This window comes from Trichosurus vulpecula, chromosome 5, assembly GCF_011100635.1.
Source record: "Trichosurus vulpecula isolate mTriVul1 chromosome 5, mTriVul1.pri, whole genome shotgun sequence".
NCBI classification, from domain to species: domain Eukaryota; kingdom Metazoa; phylum Chordata; class Mammalia; order Diprotodontia; family Phalangeridae; genus Trichosurus; species Trichosurus vulpecula.
In genome coordinates, this window is record NC_050577.1 from 69,629,222 (window position 1) to 69,647,338 (window position 18,117).

The following is an 18,117-nucleotide window of genomic DNA, read 5'->3' on the forward strand; positions in this document are numbered from 1 at the left end:
ACTAATGTAGAAATATGTCTAACATGATTGTACATGTATAGCCTATATCAGATTGCATTCCACCCTGAGAAGGGGGGAGGGGGGAGAAGGGGGAAAATTTAGAACTCAAACTTATAAAAGTGAATGTTGAAAACTAAAAATAAATATATTAAGTTTTTTAAAACATACAATTGTGTTATATCTCAAATAGAAAATTATCCCCACTTACATAGCCCCACAGACCTCTTATCTGAGACTTTGGTAGAAACTGACCCTTGGAAGACTTTATTAACCATTTGATATGAAACATGGTTTCAGCAGATCTAGTATTGCTATATTAACTATCTAATCAGTCAGCTTATCTCCTCCACTAAACTCCAGGAACTTCAATAGACTATTCAATTCAATATGATTGTATATGTAAGCCCGTATCAGATTGCTTGCCATCTTGGGGAGGAGAGAGAGAGGAAAAAAAATTTGGAACTCGAAATCTTGTGACAGTGAATGTTGAAAACTATCTTTGCACGTAATTGGGAATAATAAAATACTATGAAGTGGGGGAAAAGTAAAATTCCAAACTAAAAAAAAGAAAAAAAATGTAAGGGTAGGGGAAGAGATCATTGTTGATTCAGGGAGACATATCAACAGAGACAATATCAGGGCAGTGAGAACGGATAAGTTCTCCAAGAGAAGACACCAATGAAGGGCCAAGAGTTGAGCCTTATGGAACTCCAATGACAGAACAGGGGCCAATAATGTAGAGGCATACCAGAGAAGGGAGAGAAGCAGATTAACGTCTCCAAGGAAGAAGAGGCCAGATCACTGTCATCCAACAGTGTCAGATGCTACAAATATAGTCATTGATTGTGAGAGGTGGAAGGGACCAGAGAGAGGTCGGAAAGTACAACCCTGACAGGTGACTTAACTGAGGCCCAGAGACTTTAAATACTTTGTCTGGAGTCATATATCATGTTGATGGCAAAATGAGAAGTTGTACCCAGCTTTCCTGGCTCCCAGACCAGTGCTCTCTCCACTTTATTTCATTACTTTGTGAAAAGGCCTTTGGATTTCATGAAAAGAAGTTAATGGATGACATTTCAGGCTGCAGAATGAGTAAAATGTTCAGGACAGAAGTCAGACTGCAGGATGTCAAGAAGGACTGTTCCCCTCCAATCCTACTATTCCACGATTTTGGGGATGGATGGTGAATAAACTGAGGAAGCCAGCAGCAAAAGAGAGGAAATAAAGAATGGTCATTGCCACTTACGGGGCTTTCACTCCAAACACCTTCACAGTTTCCCTAAAGTTTAGATTAAATGTGTGATCTGCCCCAATAGCAAGTAGTTTAAATACAGAAAGCTTATTGAAAAAGAATCCATTTAAATCCACATTGAGTGAAAGGGGTCTTTACCGGTGGCCCATACAAAGTCCATGAGAGTCCAGGTTCACAAGGTAGTAATCTTTTTTCCCTCTCCAGGATAGTGACTCAGTGTTGTTCTGTAGTTCCTTTTTTTGCCCTCTTTTAAAGGCTTTTTCAGTTTTTCCTTTAAAGAAACTAAATCTCTTAATTCCCTAAAAGTATTTGTCCTCAGGGAAACATTTGCATTCTCATGAGCCCTAATGCTAAGCCAATGAAAGCAGTGGCAAAAATCCATTTTTCATTGTTATCAGTGAAAGAGCAGAAGAAAATGAAAGTCTCAGAAGATCTCAGTGTTTTGGAAGAAAAACAAATATCTATTTTTTAATTTTAGTGTCTTCATATTCCCTACTTCTTCACAGATGGTGGGGGCAACACCTACAAGACCAAAAGCTCGTTTCCCAGTGGACTTAGAAAAAAGTGAGTTAAATTTCACAAATCAAGAAAGTTGGCTTCCTTTCAATTTAATTCAACAAATATTTCTGGAACACCTAACTATGTGTAAGACACTCTGAATGCAAGATACAAAGATTTAAAAAAAAACAATCCCTGCCCTGAAGAAGCTTATATTTTACTTAAGAATGCAACTTGTAAACCGACATGTAAACATAGTAAGGAATTCAAGATTTTTAGAGGAGAGAAAAAAAAAATCCATCAACAATTAAGGGGATGTGGAAAAGCTTTCTGTAGGAAGTCTCAAATAAAATAACCCTTGGAGAAAGATAAAGATTATAAGAGGCAGAGAGAAGTAGGATGATACGTTCTAGGTATGGAGCGCAGAGGCAGGAAATTGAATTAATTAATTAAAAATTAATGTTAAATAATACTTGAGGTCAGATTATAGAATCATAGTAGGAAAGGCCATGTAGTCCAGCCTTCTAGTTTTACAGTTCAGGATAATAGGACCTTGGAAGGATATGGGACTTACCGGGTCTTCTAGGTAATAAACACTAGAAATGCAATTGGAACTCAGATCCTGTGACTCCTGAGCTCTTCCTTCTGCACCATGTAACTTCTTAGGTTATAAAGCATTTTAAATGCCAAGCTGAAGAATTTGTTTTATCCTAGAGGCATTGGGAAGCCACTGATGCTTCTTGAAGAAGAAAATAACTCAGAGAATTTTGTCAACCCTGTGGAAGACAGGTTGGAGGGAAGAAATTGAAGCTCTTACTTAGGCTTTTAGGGAATAAGGTGAAGAGAACCTAAACTAAAATGGTAGTCATGTGAATTGGGAGAAGGGGATAGATGAGAAATGTGTGGTAGTAGAATGAACAAGATTTGGCAGTTGATTGTATATAGGGGCAGAAGAGAGCAAAGGAGTAGGCAATTACTCTAAGATTATGATTATGAGCATGAGATTCTGAAAGAATGGTGGTGCCCTTTATAGAAGTAATTCCCAAAGTGTGGAGACCCCCTACATTCCTTTCAAGGGTCCATGAGGTCAGCTATTTTCAAAATAATAGATATTTTTAGATATTTAGATATTTTCATTTCTAATGTGGTAAATGTTGATAGATATAACCCACATAAACAAAAGCTCTTTGGGGAAGTCTTCACTAATTTAGGAGTCCTGAGGCTGAAGAGCTTGAGAACCACTGCTCTGGAGAAAAAGAATGTTTGGAGAAAGGGTGGGTTTAAAAGTAAGTGAGAGGGAGAAGATAACAAGTTTTGTTCTAGACACGTTGAACTTGGGATGCTGATGGGACATCCAGGTGGAGATATCTAGCAGAAAGTTGGAGATAAGGAACTGGGGCTCAGAAAAGAGATTATTGTAAAACTGTATGGAATTGCTTTAGAGGCATCTGCATAAAGTTGATGATAATTGAACCATGGGAGCTGTTGAGTGATGACCTCACCAAGAGAATGAAGAGGGAAGAGGTGAGGACTCAGGCTTTCCGACAACGCCTATAATTAAGGAGCATGGATGTTCATCCAGCCAAGGAGACTGAAGAGAAGGAGTGAGCATTCAGGTGCAAGGTCAGTATTATCAAAAGCTGCAGAGAGGTCAAGAAGGGTGAGGATTGAGAAAAAGCCATTGGGCTTAGTGTTTAAGACATTGCTGAGAAATTTCAGCCAAGAGGTGAGCTAGAATCCAGCTTGCAAGGGATCAAGAAGTAAGTGGAAGATGAAGTAGAGGCAATGGTATTGATTGCTTTTTCCAGGATTTTGGCTGGTAGAGAAGAGAGTTATATAATGATAGCATGAATGATAGCAGAGCATTAAAGGGATTTTTGTTTTAATTTTTTAAGAATGGAGGAGAGCTGGCCCTGCTTGTAACCACAAGAAAAGAAGACTAGACATAACAAGAGACTTTAAAAGCAAAAAGAAAGAGAGGAGAGATGAGAGAAGTGGGCAACATCAGAAGAGGCAAGAGGGGATAGAATCAAGGGCACATGAAGAGAATTGACCTCTTCGCTAGAGACTATAGCAAAGGAGGAGAGGATGGGGGAAGGGTGATGTAGAGGGATTTTGAGGTATAAAAGGGAGCATGCAGAAACTCTGAATGGATAGCTTTTATTTTATCAGTAAAGTAGGCATTCAGTTCTTCTGCTAAGAGGGAGGGGGAAGGGGACTTTGTAGGAGGCTGGAGGAGAGAAAAGAATGCTTTGGGGAAATGTGGGAGACAGAGATCAAGGGATCATGGGAGACAATATGAGTCAACAGTGCAAGACTAGTGTCCAAAAAAGGAAAAATAAAAACAAAATATAGAGCCTAGAATTGGAGCATGTTCATAGAAAGGAACATGTTGGTTTGAGAACCACAATCTTCCTGCTGTACTCAGCATTGTTTAGCCCTGTATTTGAAGAGTGTCTGGTTTGGGATGCTGGAAGTGAAGCAACACCAGGAAATCTTGAAGAGTGGGTCTGAAGCCATTAACGGATTGAGAAATAGTTCCTTTGATGAAAGTCTAAAGGAATTGGAATCATTTTAGATTCAAGATGGGAAAACACCAAGTAAGTACCACTCAGATGCTGCCTTGTTGTGGTGGAAAATGTGATGCTAGGTTCTTGAAAGCTAGGCCAATGGAGTATAAGCACAAGGGCTGCCAGACTGCAAAGACTTTTAATATGGACTTGCTTTTCAGACTCTCTCCTATTCTAGCAGACGAGTCATGTTATATAATCTTTATGAAGAGAGAGATTTAAACAGTAGTATAATTCATGGCCCAATGCACCCAAATCTTGGTTCTACATAGAATGGGATAAATCTAGGAAGTCATCCATAAAAGATCATTCTCTCGTGTTCATTGCCCCCACCCGGAATTTACGCTGGGAAATTTCAGCCTAGAGCTTCTGTGTAAGCCTACACCAATTTAGCTAAAGGGCTCCAAGATAACAGTGTGTGTGTGTACCAGCCTTTATTTCACTCCATAGTTAATGCAGAAAATTCAGATGACTCACAAGAGCCCATAAACACACACACACACACACACACACACACACACACACACACACACACACAAGGATTCATTGTAACCAATAATCAATACAATTTTTCTAACTCTTTACTGAATCTCACTTCCACCAGGTCCTAAAGTCCTTCAGACTCGGTGCTGCTGCATAGTTATGATTCCTCTCAGAAATTCACTGAACTTGGCAATTTTAGTAAGCCCTTTTTCACCCCATAGGGACCCAATGAAAAAGTCCATCTCATGGGACAATTTTGAGGGATTGGATTCTCCAAGAAGGGAAATGCTCTTGGGACTGCTACAGGCAGCCCATCTTCCAATCTGACCCACACCATCTAAATAACTCATGGTGATCTTAGAGGACAAAGTTCAGGTCCCTTACTGGCCCATGGCTTAAGTGTTTCGCTACTATTTTTCCCCTGCACTCAGGCCATGTGGGCCATGTGAATGCGATCCCTCTCCCTTTGCCAAAAGGTGTATTGCTCAAAAAAATTCCCTTTCTCTGGCTAGAAGAATATTCTAGAATTAAGATTCTAGAAAAATCTTCCTTCTCTAAACTAGAACACCAGATGCCAGGATGTTCAAACTTGTAGCTTTTAGAGAGGCAATCATTAGCAGTGCCCTCAGAAAGCTGGGTCCAGGAATCTGAATTGTCTGAGAGCTCTCTCCTCAGGTCCCACGGATAAGCATATATGTTGCTTACCTGTGCTTCTGTCCCCAACACAGCCTTGGTGAGGAGGAGGGGGAGGGTAACATGGAGTTGAGGAAGGCAATCCTGCTATACCACTAGGAGCTTGTTGCAAAAGAAAAGTGGGAAATGCCAAAGAACCAAGTCCCTTTTATAAGCCCAAACAAAGGGGTGGCTCCTCCCATAAGAGTTTTTCTTTCCTAGAATATGAACCAAGAAATTAATTCATCTCATGACTGTTCACCATCAATGAAACTCACACTCCAGGAGGTGACAAGGGATGGCTCCAAAGAACCCAATTCATTTTGGGGGCAGGCATCACTACCTCTGCTTCAGATTGGAAGTCAATGGACACATTCTTCTTAAAGAGATACTTTGAAAAATCCCAAATGAAAAATGACCTCCTTGTAAGTAGATCCAAGTTGGTCTAGGAACAACCTTGACCAACCTTTTTGAAACTGTAGTAAAAATAAATTAATGTTTTAGACTTAAAACAAACATGTAATTTTAAGTCCCTGGCCACAAGACTGAATCTTTCCAAGTTCTTGTAATTATAGAATTATAGAATGATGGAGCTAGAAGGAACTTAGAACACCAGACCTAGAGTCAGGAAAACCTGAGTTCAAATCCAGCCTCAGACACGTATTAGCTGTGTGACCCTGGGCAAGTCACTTAGCCCTGTTTGCCTCAGTTTCCTCATCTGTAAAATAAGCTGGAGAATAAAATGGCAAACAACTCCAGTATCTTTGCTAAGAAAACCCTAAAACGCATCAAGAAGAATCAGGAATCAAGAGGAGTCAAACACCAGTAAAATGACTAAACAACAAAAGTCCAATCCCATCACTTGACAGATGTGGAAACGAAGGTTGAGATAGGTCTCACACAACTAGTTAGCGCGAATAAAATCAGGTCCAGGATCTCCTCAAACCGAGCGTATAATTTTAGTAAGTGAGGTGAAATCTAAGATTTCTGGAACACCCTTGTTAAAATTCTTATTTCTAAAAATCAAATTATTTTACATATGTTTATAACCTGTCCTCCCCTTCCCCCCACCAACAACAATGACAAAAAACAAAAATAAAACCCTTGTCACAGGTATGCATGCCCCAACAAAACAAATGCTCAAGTTGGCCATGACTTTTTGCATTTTAAGTTCATTACTTCTTTGGTAAGAGGTTATTGGTATGTTTCATCTTCGGCCTTCTGAATTCATAGATTATCATTGCACCCCCATTACAGAGTAACAACTATGAAATGTAAAATTTCAGGAATCCCAAACACAGCTCAAGCTTCAGTGAAAAAGCTTCCTTCTAAGACTATAGGCTATGGTCAATTGAGAGGTCATAAGGTGGAAGGTGGCATTCTAAGGTCCTCTTGGATCACTAAAATCCCTAAGACATATTAGCTAATATATTAAACATGAGTCAATTTTTATAGTTTTAAAATGCAGTGATTGGTGGTTGTACTTTTCCTCTCTTTATCCTTCCCAACTCTCTCTTTTCCTTGTTGTAGTGATAACTTTTTTCTACCTGAAACAATTCCTCCAAACTCTGTAGAAGTCCCTTGTTAAAAAAAATAAAATAAAATGCTGCACGTTGGCGGGGGGGGGGGGGCGGAGCCAAGATGGTGGCTGGAAAGCAGGGACTGGTGTGAGCTCCCCACCAAGTCCCTCCAAAAACCTATAAAAATGGCTCTGAACCAATTCTAGAACTGCAGAACCCACAAAATAGCAGAGGGAAGCAGGGCTCCAGCCGAGGACAGCCTGGATAGTCTCTGGGTGAGGTCTATCCTGCACAGAATTGGGAGCAGAGTGGAGGTGGGAGGAATTAAGTGGCGGATCAGAGCAGCAGTGAAGAGCCTGATGAAGATCTAAGGCCAGTCCGGGTTGGGGGTTCTCGGGGAAGGAGGAGTGCTGGTGTGGCAGAGCTGGTGCATCCCCCCAAGCTTGGAACATAGTTCTCTTAACTCTACAAGCAGTCATACCCCACTGAAAAAACTCAAGGGTCAAGTTAGTTGGCTGGGAATATGACCAGGCAGTGAAAACGCACCCAGATTCAGTCTCACACTTTGGATTCTTTCTTTGGTGACAAAGAAGACCAAAACATACAGCCAGAAGAAGTCAACAAAGTCAAAAAGCTTACAACAAAAGCCTCCAAGAAAAACATGAACTGGTCTCAGGCCATAGAAGAGCTCAAAAAGGATTTGGAAAAGCAAGTTAGAGAAGTAGAGGAAAAATTGGGAAGAGAAATGAGAAGGATGCAAGAAAACCATGAAAAACAAGTCAATGACTTGCTAAAGGACACCCAAAAAATATTGAAAAATATACTGAAGAAAACAACACCTTAAAAAATAGACTAACTCAAATGGCAAAAGAGCTCCAAAAAGCCAATGAGGAGAAGAATGCCTTGAAAGGCAGAATTAGCCAAATGAAAAAGGAGGCCCAAAAGACCACTGAAGAAAATACCACCTTAAAAATTAGATTGGAGCAAGTGGAAGCTAGTGACTTGATGAGAAATCAAGATATTATAAAACAGAACCAAAGGAATGAAAAAATGGAAGACAATGTGAAATATCTCATTGGAAAAACCACTGACCTGGAAAATAGATCCAGGAGAGATAATTTAAAAATTATTGGACTACCTGAAAGACATGATCAAAAAAAGAGCCTAGATATCATCTTTCAAGAAATTATCAACGAGAACTGCCCTGATATTCTAGAGCCACAGGGCAAAATAGAAATTGAAAGAATCCACTGATCACCTCCCTCAAATAGATCCCAAAAAGAAATCTCCTAGGAATATTGTCGCCAAATTCCAGAGCTCCCAGATCAAGGAGAAAATATTGCAAGCAGCCAGAAAGAAACAATTTGAGTATAGTGGAAACACAATCAGAATAACCAAAGATCTGGCAGCTTCTACATTAAGAGATCAACAGGCTTGGAATACAATATTCCAGAGGTCAATGGAGCTAGGATTAAAACCAAGAATCACCTACCCAGCAAAACTGAGTATCATGCTCCAAGGCAAAATATGGATTTTCAATAAAATAGAGGACTTTCAAGTTTTCTCAGTGAAAAGACCAGAGCTGAATAGAAAATTTGACTTTCAAACACAAGAATCAAGAGAAGCATGAAAAGGTAATCAAGAAAAAGAACAAGAAAAAGAAATTGCAAGGGACTAACTAAAGTTGAACTGTTTTGTTTACATTCCTACATGGAAAGATGATGTGTATGATTCATGAGACCTCAGTATTAGGGTAGCTGAAGGGAATATGCATATATATATATATATATATGTTTATGTATATATATGTATATGTGAGTGTGTATGTTCATATATATGTATGTGTGTATATATATATATATATATATATATATATATAGAGAGAGAGAGAGAGAGAGAGAGAGAGAGAGAGAGAGCACAGGATGAGTTGAAGATGAAGGGATGATATCTAAAAGAAATAAAATCAAATTAATTGATGAGAGAGGAATATATTGAGAGAGGGAGATAGGGAGAGATAGAATGGGGTAAATTATCTCGCATAAAAGTGGCAAGAAAAAGCAGTTCTGTAGGAAGAGAAGGGAAGGCAGGTGAGGGGGAATGAGTGAATCTTGCTCTTATCAGATTTGACCTGAGGAGGGAATACCATACACACTCAATTGGGTATCTTACCCCACAGGAAAGAAGAAGGAAGAAGATAAAAAAAGGGGGGGATGATAGAAGGGAGGGCAGATGGGGGTGGAGGTAATCAAAAACAAACACTTTTGAAAAGGGACAGGGTCAAGGGAGAAAATTCAATAAAGGGGGATAGGTTAGGAAAGAGCAAAATATAGTTAGTCTTTTACAACATGAGTATTGTGGAAGGGTTATACATAATGATACGCATGTGAATTGCTTGCCTTCTTAGGGAGGGTGGGTGGGAAGGGAAGAGGGGAGGGAATTTGGAGCTCAAAGTTTTAAAAACAGATGTTCAAAAACAAAAAAAAGTTTTTGCATGCAACTAGAAAATAAGATACACAGGCAATGGGGCATAGAAATTTATCTTGCCCTACAGGAAAGGAAGGGAAAAGGGGATGGGAGGGGAGTGGGATGACAGAAGGGAGGGCTGACTGGGGAACAGGGCAACCAGAATATATGCCATCTTAGAGTGGGGGGGAGGGTAGAAATGGGGAGAAAATTTGTAATTCAAACTCTTGTGAAAATCAATGCTAAAAACTAAATATATTAAATAAAAAAAATAAAACACTGAAGCAAACCATCCAATTCAGTGATTATGCTTGTCTGTGTATGTGACATTCAGCACCTGTAGTTCTTCACATCTTCCCAGTGAAGGGAGGCATGCTTCTTCATCAAGGCCCTAGAGCCAATATTGATTATTGCCTCTGAGGCCAGTTCTTTTAGTGATTGTTTTCCTGTTATACTATTGCAATATATATATAGTATAGATCACTCCCCTGGTTCTGCTTTGTTTGCTGTGTTCATGCAAGTTTTTCTCTCTCTCTGAATTCCTCACACTCGTCTTCTCCTACCTTTTCTTTCCTTCTCAAATCTTCAGGGTACAGCCTTCAATGTGATGAAGTCCAAATATCTTGTCTTATTTTTGAATTTTTTTTCCTTATCTTCATAATGCTGAGTCAGGTAGGTATTAACAAAGAAGTTGCCTTCACCTGTGAGTTTTTTCATATTTGAATGGTATCTTGGATTGATCTTGGATGCAAAGTCGCCAATGCCTCACCTGTACAGACAATACCGTCTTATAAAATAAGTGCCATAGAGTATAACAATCAGCTAATAACCATCTGTGTCCAGCAGCCCCATCCAGGGCCATGCCTCCCAATTCAAATTCCTGATTTGAGGTCTGTAATATAGCTTCTTTCTGGGATGAGCCTACATGCAACATTTTCACCCTTCTGTGTCATTAAAGACATCAGCCTCCATATGCAATCAGGACAGAATCAAGGTGAACCTCTGTTTTTTTTTTAAATTTTACTATTAAAATATTTTTATCGACATATTTTGTCTTTGTATCACCACCAACATTTCTCCTTCAATGTGCAGTTAGCTGGCACAGTTTAGAGTGTTGGCCTTGGAGTCAGAAAGACTTGAATTGAAATCCTGCTTCATATGTTGGCTGTGTGACCCTGAACAAACCTCATTCTGCCTCAGTTTCCTCATCTGTAAAACAGGGATAATAATAGCACCTATAGCACAGGAGTGTTAGGCAGATCAAGTGAGATCATACATGTAAGGTGCTCTTTAAAGCAAGCTATAATTATTATGCCTTCCTCTTCCCAAAGAGCTATCCTTTATAATGGAGAAGGATAAAAAGAGGAAGAAGAAAAAGTCCAGCAAAATCAATCGACATCTCCAAAAACTGACATTACCTCCAGTGTTTCAGCCCACGCCCATGAGTCCCCATCTCAGAAAAGGACTGGGGGAGATGGCTTCCTTTATGTGGCACCAAGTTTAGTCATCATTTCACAATATTTGGTTTCAGTTGTTTCATGAACTCTTGTTTTTGGTGCTCTGTTTTAATACTATCTGGAACCTATCACAGACAGCATTTCAACCAAGACAGCAACAACAACTCTATGCTCTGGCACCCATTTTCAATACCTTTCAATACAAGTACCTTGACTTATGAAAGGGACCTTTGAGGATGGGGAAACAGTAACTGGAGGGGGACAGATCAGTAGATCTCACTTTTGTGAACTGATAGAGTTAGACTCCTGAGGACTTTTTTTGAAAAGAGAAGAGAGCTCTTTTTCAATAATAATTTCCTAATTTACCTTTTGCCTAAATCCAGATTTTCATATGCTGGGTTTGCCTAAAGGAAGGGCCCATTTTACCAGTATCCTTGCCAAGAAAATCCCAAATGGGGTCATGAAGAGTCAGACACAACTGAAAAAATGACTCAACATTTTAACATGCCTCATGAATAGACATCATTCAGGTCCTCAAAGGTCCAGAGAAATAAGGTTAGATCAGGCATTACAGTAGCCACCACTCCCACTGTATGGCTGGAGAAGCTGAAGGAGTAGAGATGTTAAGGGATCCTATTGCCAGTACTATAAGTACTGGAAATAGATAGAACAACCCCCTTCCTCTTCCCCACAAATCTTCTCTCCCCAGTCTTTTGCAAAATACATAGATCATTGGATTAATTCAACAGGATCTTAGAGATACCTTGGAAGCTGAGTGTATGTATATACGTATGTGTATGTATGTATGCATGCACACATGTATGTATGTATGGATGGATAGTTGTATGTATCTGTGTGTATATGTACATGTGTACATACAAATATGTGTATGTATTTGTATATATGTGTGTGTGTATTACGTATGTATGTTGAAAGTAGCATTTGCTGTCTTGGTTCTTTGACTAACCAAAAACCATAGAGCTAAAATTGGAACTTCCTCCCTGATAGGTTTTCCTGAAAGAGAGGGGAATAAGCATTTATTAAGAGCCTACTAAGTGCTAAATACTTTACAAATGTTATCTCATTTGATTTTCACATCTGCCCTTTGAGATAGTTGCTATTATTATCCCCATTGAGGAAACTGAGGCAGACAGAAATTAAGTGACTTGCCCAGGGTCACACAGGTAGTAAACATCTGAGAGGATTTGAACTCATGTCTTCCTGACTCCAGACCCGGTGCTCTTTCCACTGAGTCACCCAGCTGCCTACATACAAAGCTCAGAAATGGTGTTCATTGGAATCTTTCTGTTTATGGTAATAGAAGGGCCTGGGAAACCATCCTATGCTGGATGAGCTCTGTTGGGTCAGTCAGTCAACAGCCAATAAGCATTCATTAAGTGCCTTCTTTTCACAAAGCAATGGACTAGGTGCTGGAGATACTAAGGAAGGCAATAGCCCAAATGCTTCCCTAACTGAGACTCCTTCCTTGGGTTCCATCCAAGGTCAAGCCACCAGATGCTAGATTCTGCCCTAAGTCCTGGGGTGTCCTAAGATTCTTCTGAAGCTAACTTCAAAGACCAGATCATAGGTCATGTAGTTCATCGTGCACTCATAACACCACTACCTGTGGTGAGTGGGATGTTGGCTCTGGAAACATCTTTTTGTTGAGATCCTGGGGAAGAAGCAACTTCTCCTCCAGAAAAAAGGACTTTATCAGCACCTACTGTGAGAATGTAGTTGCTTGTTGTCCTTGGCAGGACTGCCAAGGGCCATTAGGAAACTAATTATCATGGTCTGCTGAATTCCATGATGGCCTGGCTGGTGACAGCCTTATCTTTGCTTGTGATACTGATTGGCAGGTCTTTCTCCTTCTGTTATCAATAAACTACAAAATCATGCAGTCAGATCAAGCGGGTTAAGGGCTACCAAACACCAGGGAAAAACAGAAATTACGGAATTCATGCTTCTTAGGAGAAAAGAGAAAGCAAACAGTGACTAAAATTCAGGAATACAAGTACGCAGCACACTTGAATCAATGCTTGCTGGTTGACTGGCCAGGACCCTAAGCAAACTGAGGGAATTCCCCCAGCTGGAAATTCCTCTACCACAGTTATTTATATCTGTATGTGTCTCATTCCTATTTTCAGGGCCCCATTAGTACCAATTCCTGCCTGGACTCAGAGATCAATGCTCCTTCCTATTTACTCCCCAACCCTAAAAAAAGAAGAAAAGTTTCCAGAATTCAGCTTTACTAACGCCAAACTCAAACCAAAATAGTTTATTCGTTTGGAAATTATCTCCTACCCCCTCCCCTGCCCCCAAATGGTATCTTTAGTGTGACTTTCTGTCTCTTCTACCCAAAGGATGACAAGCTAAAAGAGGGATCAGGGAAACACTATTAGGAAAATGTCTCATCCTTTCCAGAGAAAATAGAATAGACACCAACTCCTCACATAAGCTGGAGAAGAGGTGGGGGAGGGGATCAGAAGAGAAGAGAAGGAAAAACTATTGGCAGAAGAGAGCTCCCAAACTGCAGGTCTGCTGTGAGTTCATCTGAGATCCTAGATCCATCAGGTCAGGTTGTTACGAAGCTGTCAATGAGGCTGTTCCAGAGTTGAGGGCAAAGCTAAAGTTTGAGGGTGAATATACACATTGTCATTAAAGGCATGGACTGTTCCTCCTCATGAAGGCCGAATTTAAATGCTTCAGACTCCATCCTCCTCAATTCCACCCTAACTTCCAGATAACTTCCTTCCTTCCTTCCTTCGTTCCTTCCTTCCTTCCTTCCTTCCTTCCTTCCTTCCTTCCTTCCTTCCTTTGTTCCTTCTTTCCTTGCTTCTTTCCTCCTTCCTTCCTACTTTCTTTCTTTTCTTCTTTCCTTTGTTCTTTCCTTCCTTCCTTCCTTCCTTTTCTTCTTTCCTTCCTTCTTTCCCTTCTTCCTTCCTTCCTTCCTTCTTTCCTGCCTTTCTTCTTTCCTTTGTTCTTTCTCTTCTTTCTTCCTTTCTTTTTCTTTCCTTTCTTCCTCCTTCCTTCTTTTCCTTCTTTCCTTTCTTCTTTCCTTCTTTCCTTTCTTTTCTTCTTTCTTTTTCCTCTCTCTTCTTTCTTTCCTTCCTTCTTTACTTCTTTTCTTCTTTCTTTCCTTCTTTCTCTCCTTCCTCCCTCCCTTTCTTCTTTCCTTCCCTCTTTTTTCTCTCTTTTCTTCCTTCCTTCTCTTTCTTTCTTCCTTCTTTCTCTTTCTTGCTTTCTTCCTTTCTCTTTCTCTTTCTTTCCTTCCTTCCTTCCTTCTTTCTTTCTTTCTTTCTTTCTTTCTTTCTTTCTTTCTTTCTTTCTTTCTTTCTTTCTTCCTTTTTTCTCTTTTTCCTCCTTTCCATAATCATCTCTCATTTTATGTCACCTCTACTAGTACAGTGTGTAGATTGCTAAACTTAGAGTCAAGAAGACCTCAATGTGAATCCAGACTAAGTACCCATGTGACCCTGTACGAATCACAACCTCTGTCAGAGAGTACCAGTTTTGTAATTTATAAAATAGAAATAATAACAGGAGTGTTATAATGATGTTTTAAAAGATTAGGTGACGTACCTAAAGCACTCTACGTGGAATGCCACCTCTCAGAACTGCTATATAAAGGCATGCTATTATCATCATTAGCACTTCTTGGGGCTGTAAGGGAATGATTCTACAGCACTAAGTTAAAGGGATAATTAAGTCAATATCTTCAATTTTATGGATCACTTTTTTTCTCTTCAGGGAAAACATTTCAAAGAAGATCATGAAAGGCATAATAAAAGGAGGAGAAGAGCATACTTTTCCCATAGTTCTCTGCTGGTTCTGCTCCAAATTTGCTGTGTGACCTGAAATCTTACTTCCTTGCCTTTGGCCTTTGGTCCATATCATGGCTTTTGAACTGGGAAGGTCATTGAGCCCAAATGAGGTCTAGGAAGTTAAGTAACTTGCTAAAGAGGTAGTGTCAGCATTGTGATTTAACCCAGAGTCCTTTGAAAAATGAAATTATATTATTTTCACTGTATTACATTGCTTACCCCTCCTTATCTGTCAAGTGAGTATGCCTTCTAGCTGTAAAATGTGATGATTCTATAATTCTACAGTCATTCCAGGAGTTGAAATTGAAGTATACCATCCTGTACTGATCTGGAGAGCTGAGTCAATCTTATAGGGGTATCATAGAAAATGTTTAACCACCAGCTCTCTGAGAACAAAATGTACATGTGACACTCTTTAAAGTTTAATCTTCAGTATTAACATTTTTTATGGGGTAGCAAATTCTGGGGCTGGAGTCAGGAAGACTCATCTTCCCGAGTTCAAATCTGGCCTCAGACACTTATTAGCTATGTGACCCTAGGTAAGTCACTTAACCCTGATTGCCTCAGTTTCTTCATCCATAAGCTGGAGAAAGAAATGGCAAACCATTCCAATATCCTTGCCAAGAAAACCCCGAATGAAGTCACGAAGAGTTGGACACGATCGAACAACAATTAATATTTTTGCCATGACTTGCTTAAGTCTAGACAAACAAAACAATAAATCAAGCCCTGATGGGTGACATTTGCCAATTTCTAAGGTGTAAATGCTAATAATAAAAAATTAACGTTTGGTTTTCTTAAGCTGGTTCAACCTGCTTCCAGCACAAAAGATCTTCACTTCCCTTTTCTGCTGAATGAGATGCCATGGTTGTCAATGAGAGAGTAGACACTGAATCAGAGCTTTGCTTTTGGGTTAAATGGGAAAATGGCTCCCCTCTAGGACTCAGTTTAAGTCTCTATAAAATGGGAATAGTAACACACTATGCAGCAGTCTGTTAACTCTGAGATAATATAATCTCAGAAGAACCCTCTGAGATCCTTGGATCCAAAAGGCTCCTCCTGAGCCAAAAATAGCACAGACCCAACATGAAAATGAAAAAGATGTTTCCAGTTACTCCAGAGAGCAAGATTACAATATCAGCCAACTAGAGCTCATCTCCAAGTTCCAAAGAATTACAGAAAATCTCCTTAAATTTTTCTCTCTTATTAATTAAAGAAAAGCCTTTTTGAGGCTAGCCAGATCTGTCGAATCAGTCTACCAGTCTTAAGTACTAAGCAATGGAATTGTTTTCCATCTTTATAAGATTAATCTTTTGACCACCAAATGTTCCCTTTAATAAAAAATGTGTCAGGAACCTTGATAATATTTAACAGATCCCTTGTGACTCCTTAGATAAGGAAGCATGATGGAAAACTTTGTGGTACCTTGCACCAAAATATTTCCCTTATCAAACAAAAAAAATGATCTTTCTAGACCTCCCTGTGGTTAGGGTTTGGAAAGTGCAGAAATACATTTCTTTCTGCTTTGCTTTCCCCTCTGAGTTCCAGAGCTTTGCTTCCACACCTTAACAGTCAATTGATAAACCTATCCATTGCTGTCATTTGTCTGATCTAAATGATCCTAATGGAAGGGGGAGGGGGTGGACAGATGATCTCTTCAGATCTCATCTCACTAAGAAGTGCTATATGACAACGTCTGGCTATGATTGAGATGAAATGTGGAACAGCTGTGCTTTAGAGGTTATGCCAGCTTATATATATACAAGCTACCCAGAGTTTGGCAGGTCGATTTAAGAGGTCAGGAGGCAGCATGGCCCCATGGCCAAAGAGCCAGACTTGGAAGCAATTTGTTTCTAGCCTTGCCTCTGAAACAGATCTGTTGTGTATCCCTGGACAACTCACTTGACCCTTTAGTATCCAAAACACCTCTTTGAGGCAAGGTTTCTTCACCATTTGGGTGTCATGGATCCCTCTGATAATCTGATGAAGCCTATGGAACCCTTCTCAGAATATTTTTAAATGGATAAAATAAAATACAATGAATTAACAAGGAAACAAATTATGTTGAATTATAGTTATCAAAATATTTTTGAAAACAAGTTCATGGACCCAGATTGAGAACATTGCCTTGAAGTTATGTGTTGCAGGGAAGTAATTGTTTTTCATTGGTAGAAGGAACTTCCTAACTGGGGGTTCCTTGCCCGGATCCAGTTTATTAATAGAACACATCAGAAGTGTGAAGATGGATTGTCAATGTAGCTGTTAGAAGGACAGTAGTAGAAATTTGGCCCTGCGTGTGTTCAAGGAGCTTTGAAAAAACTTAAAAGCAAGAAGAAAGAGTGAATACAGCATCTGCATTAGGAGGAATGGACCTGTGAGAGGAGAGAAAATCCTGGGGTTCATGCAGAGCTGGCAAGCCCTAATTGTGTCTTGAATCCTGACTAGATAAGAATGATATATGGAAGTCTGGGGAAAATATCTTACTTGGGTTTTGTTGGTTTTGTTTTTGTTTTTTAATTCAGCCTCATAGATGTAATATAGGGGAAATGTAAAACAGTAATTTGTCAGAAAAAGATCAGGGGGTTTCAGTGGACTGAAGGCTCAGTGTAGGCTGACAAATTAATATGGCAGCCAAAAAATCTCGTGGGAACTTAGGTAGTATCAAGAGAGGCACAGTGGCCAGGCTACAGAGGTGAGAATCCCACTGCGTTCTGCTGTGGTGAGACCAGATCTGAAGTACAGGGGATGTTCTGGTGCCACATTTTAGGAAATACGTCGATAAATTGGAAAGAGTCCAAAAGAGTCCAAAAAAGGATCTCAAGATTGTGCCATCTGAGTACTGATAGAAGGGGACCAGATAGCTATGTTCAAGTATGTGAAAGACTTTTACATGGAAAAGGGACTTGACTTGCTCCGTTTAGCATCCGTGCTTTTTAGTTCCTGCCCACCACACCCTCATTTTGATTCTTCAGGGATTGGGATGCTAGAGGATTGGCAGCCATATAGCATTACTGGAAGAAAATTAGTTTTAAAAAGAGAAAAACAAATGCGATTTTATGTCAGGGAGCAACTTGGCCTCATTAAAAGCACTGTTTAATTTCCCGAATACAATCCAGTCCACTCTACTCTTCTTACTCAATTTTGGACCTGGGACAATCGTCCATCTAGGCCACTTGTGTCAGACTCAAATAGAAACTAAACATAAGGATCCCTGTAGGCTGCATATTGGCTCAGAAAATCATAGATCAAAATCTGTTCCATCATATTTGTATTTATTTTGTTAAAGATTTCTCAATTATATCTTAATGGTTCAGACTGAACTCCAGGGTTTGCGTGTTTGATACCTCTGATCTAAGATATCTATTCAAGATATGTGTT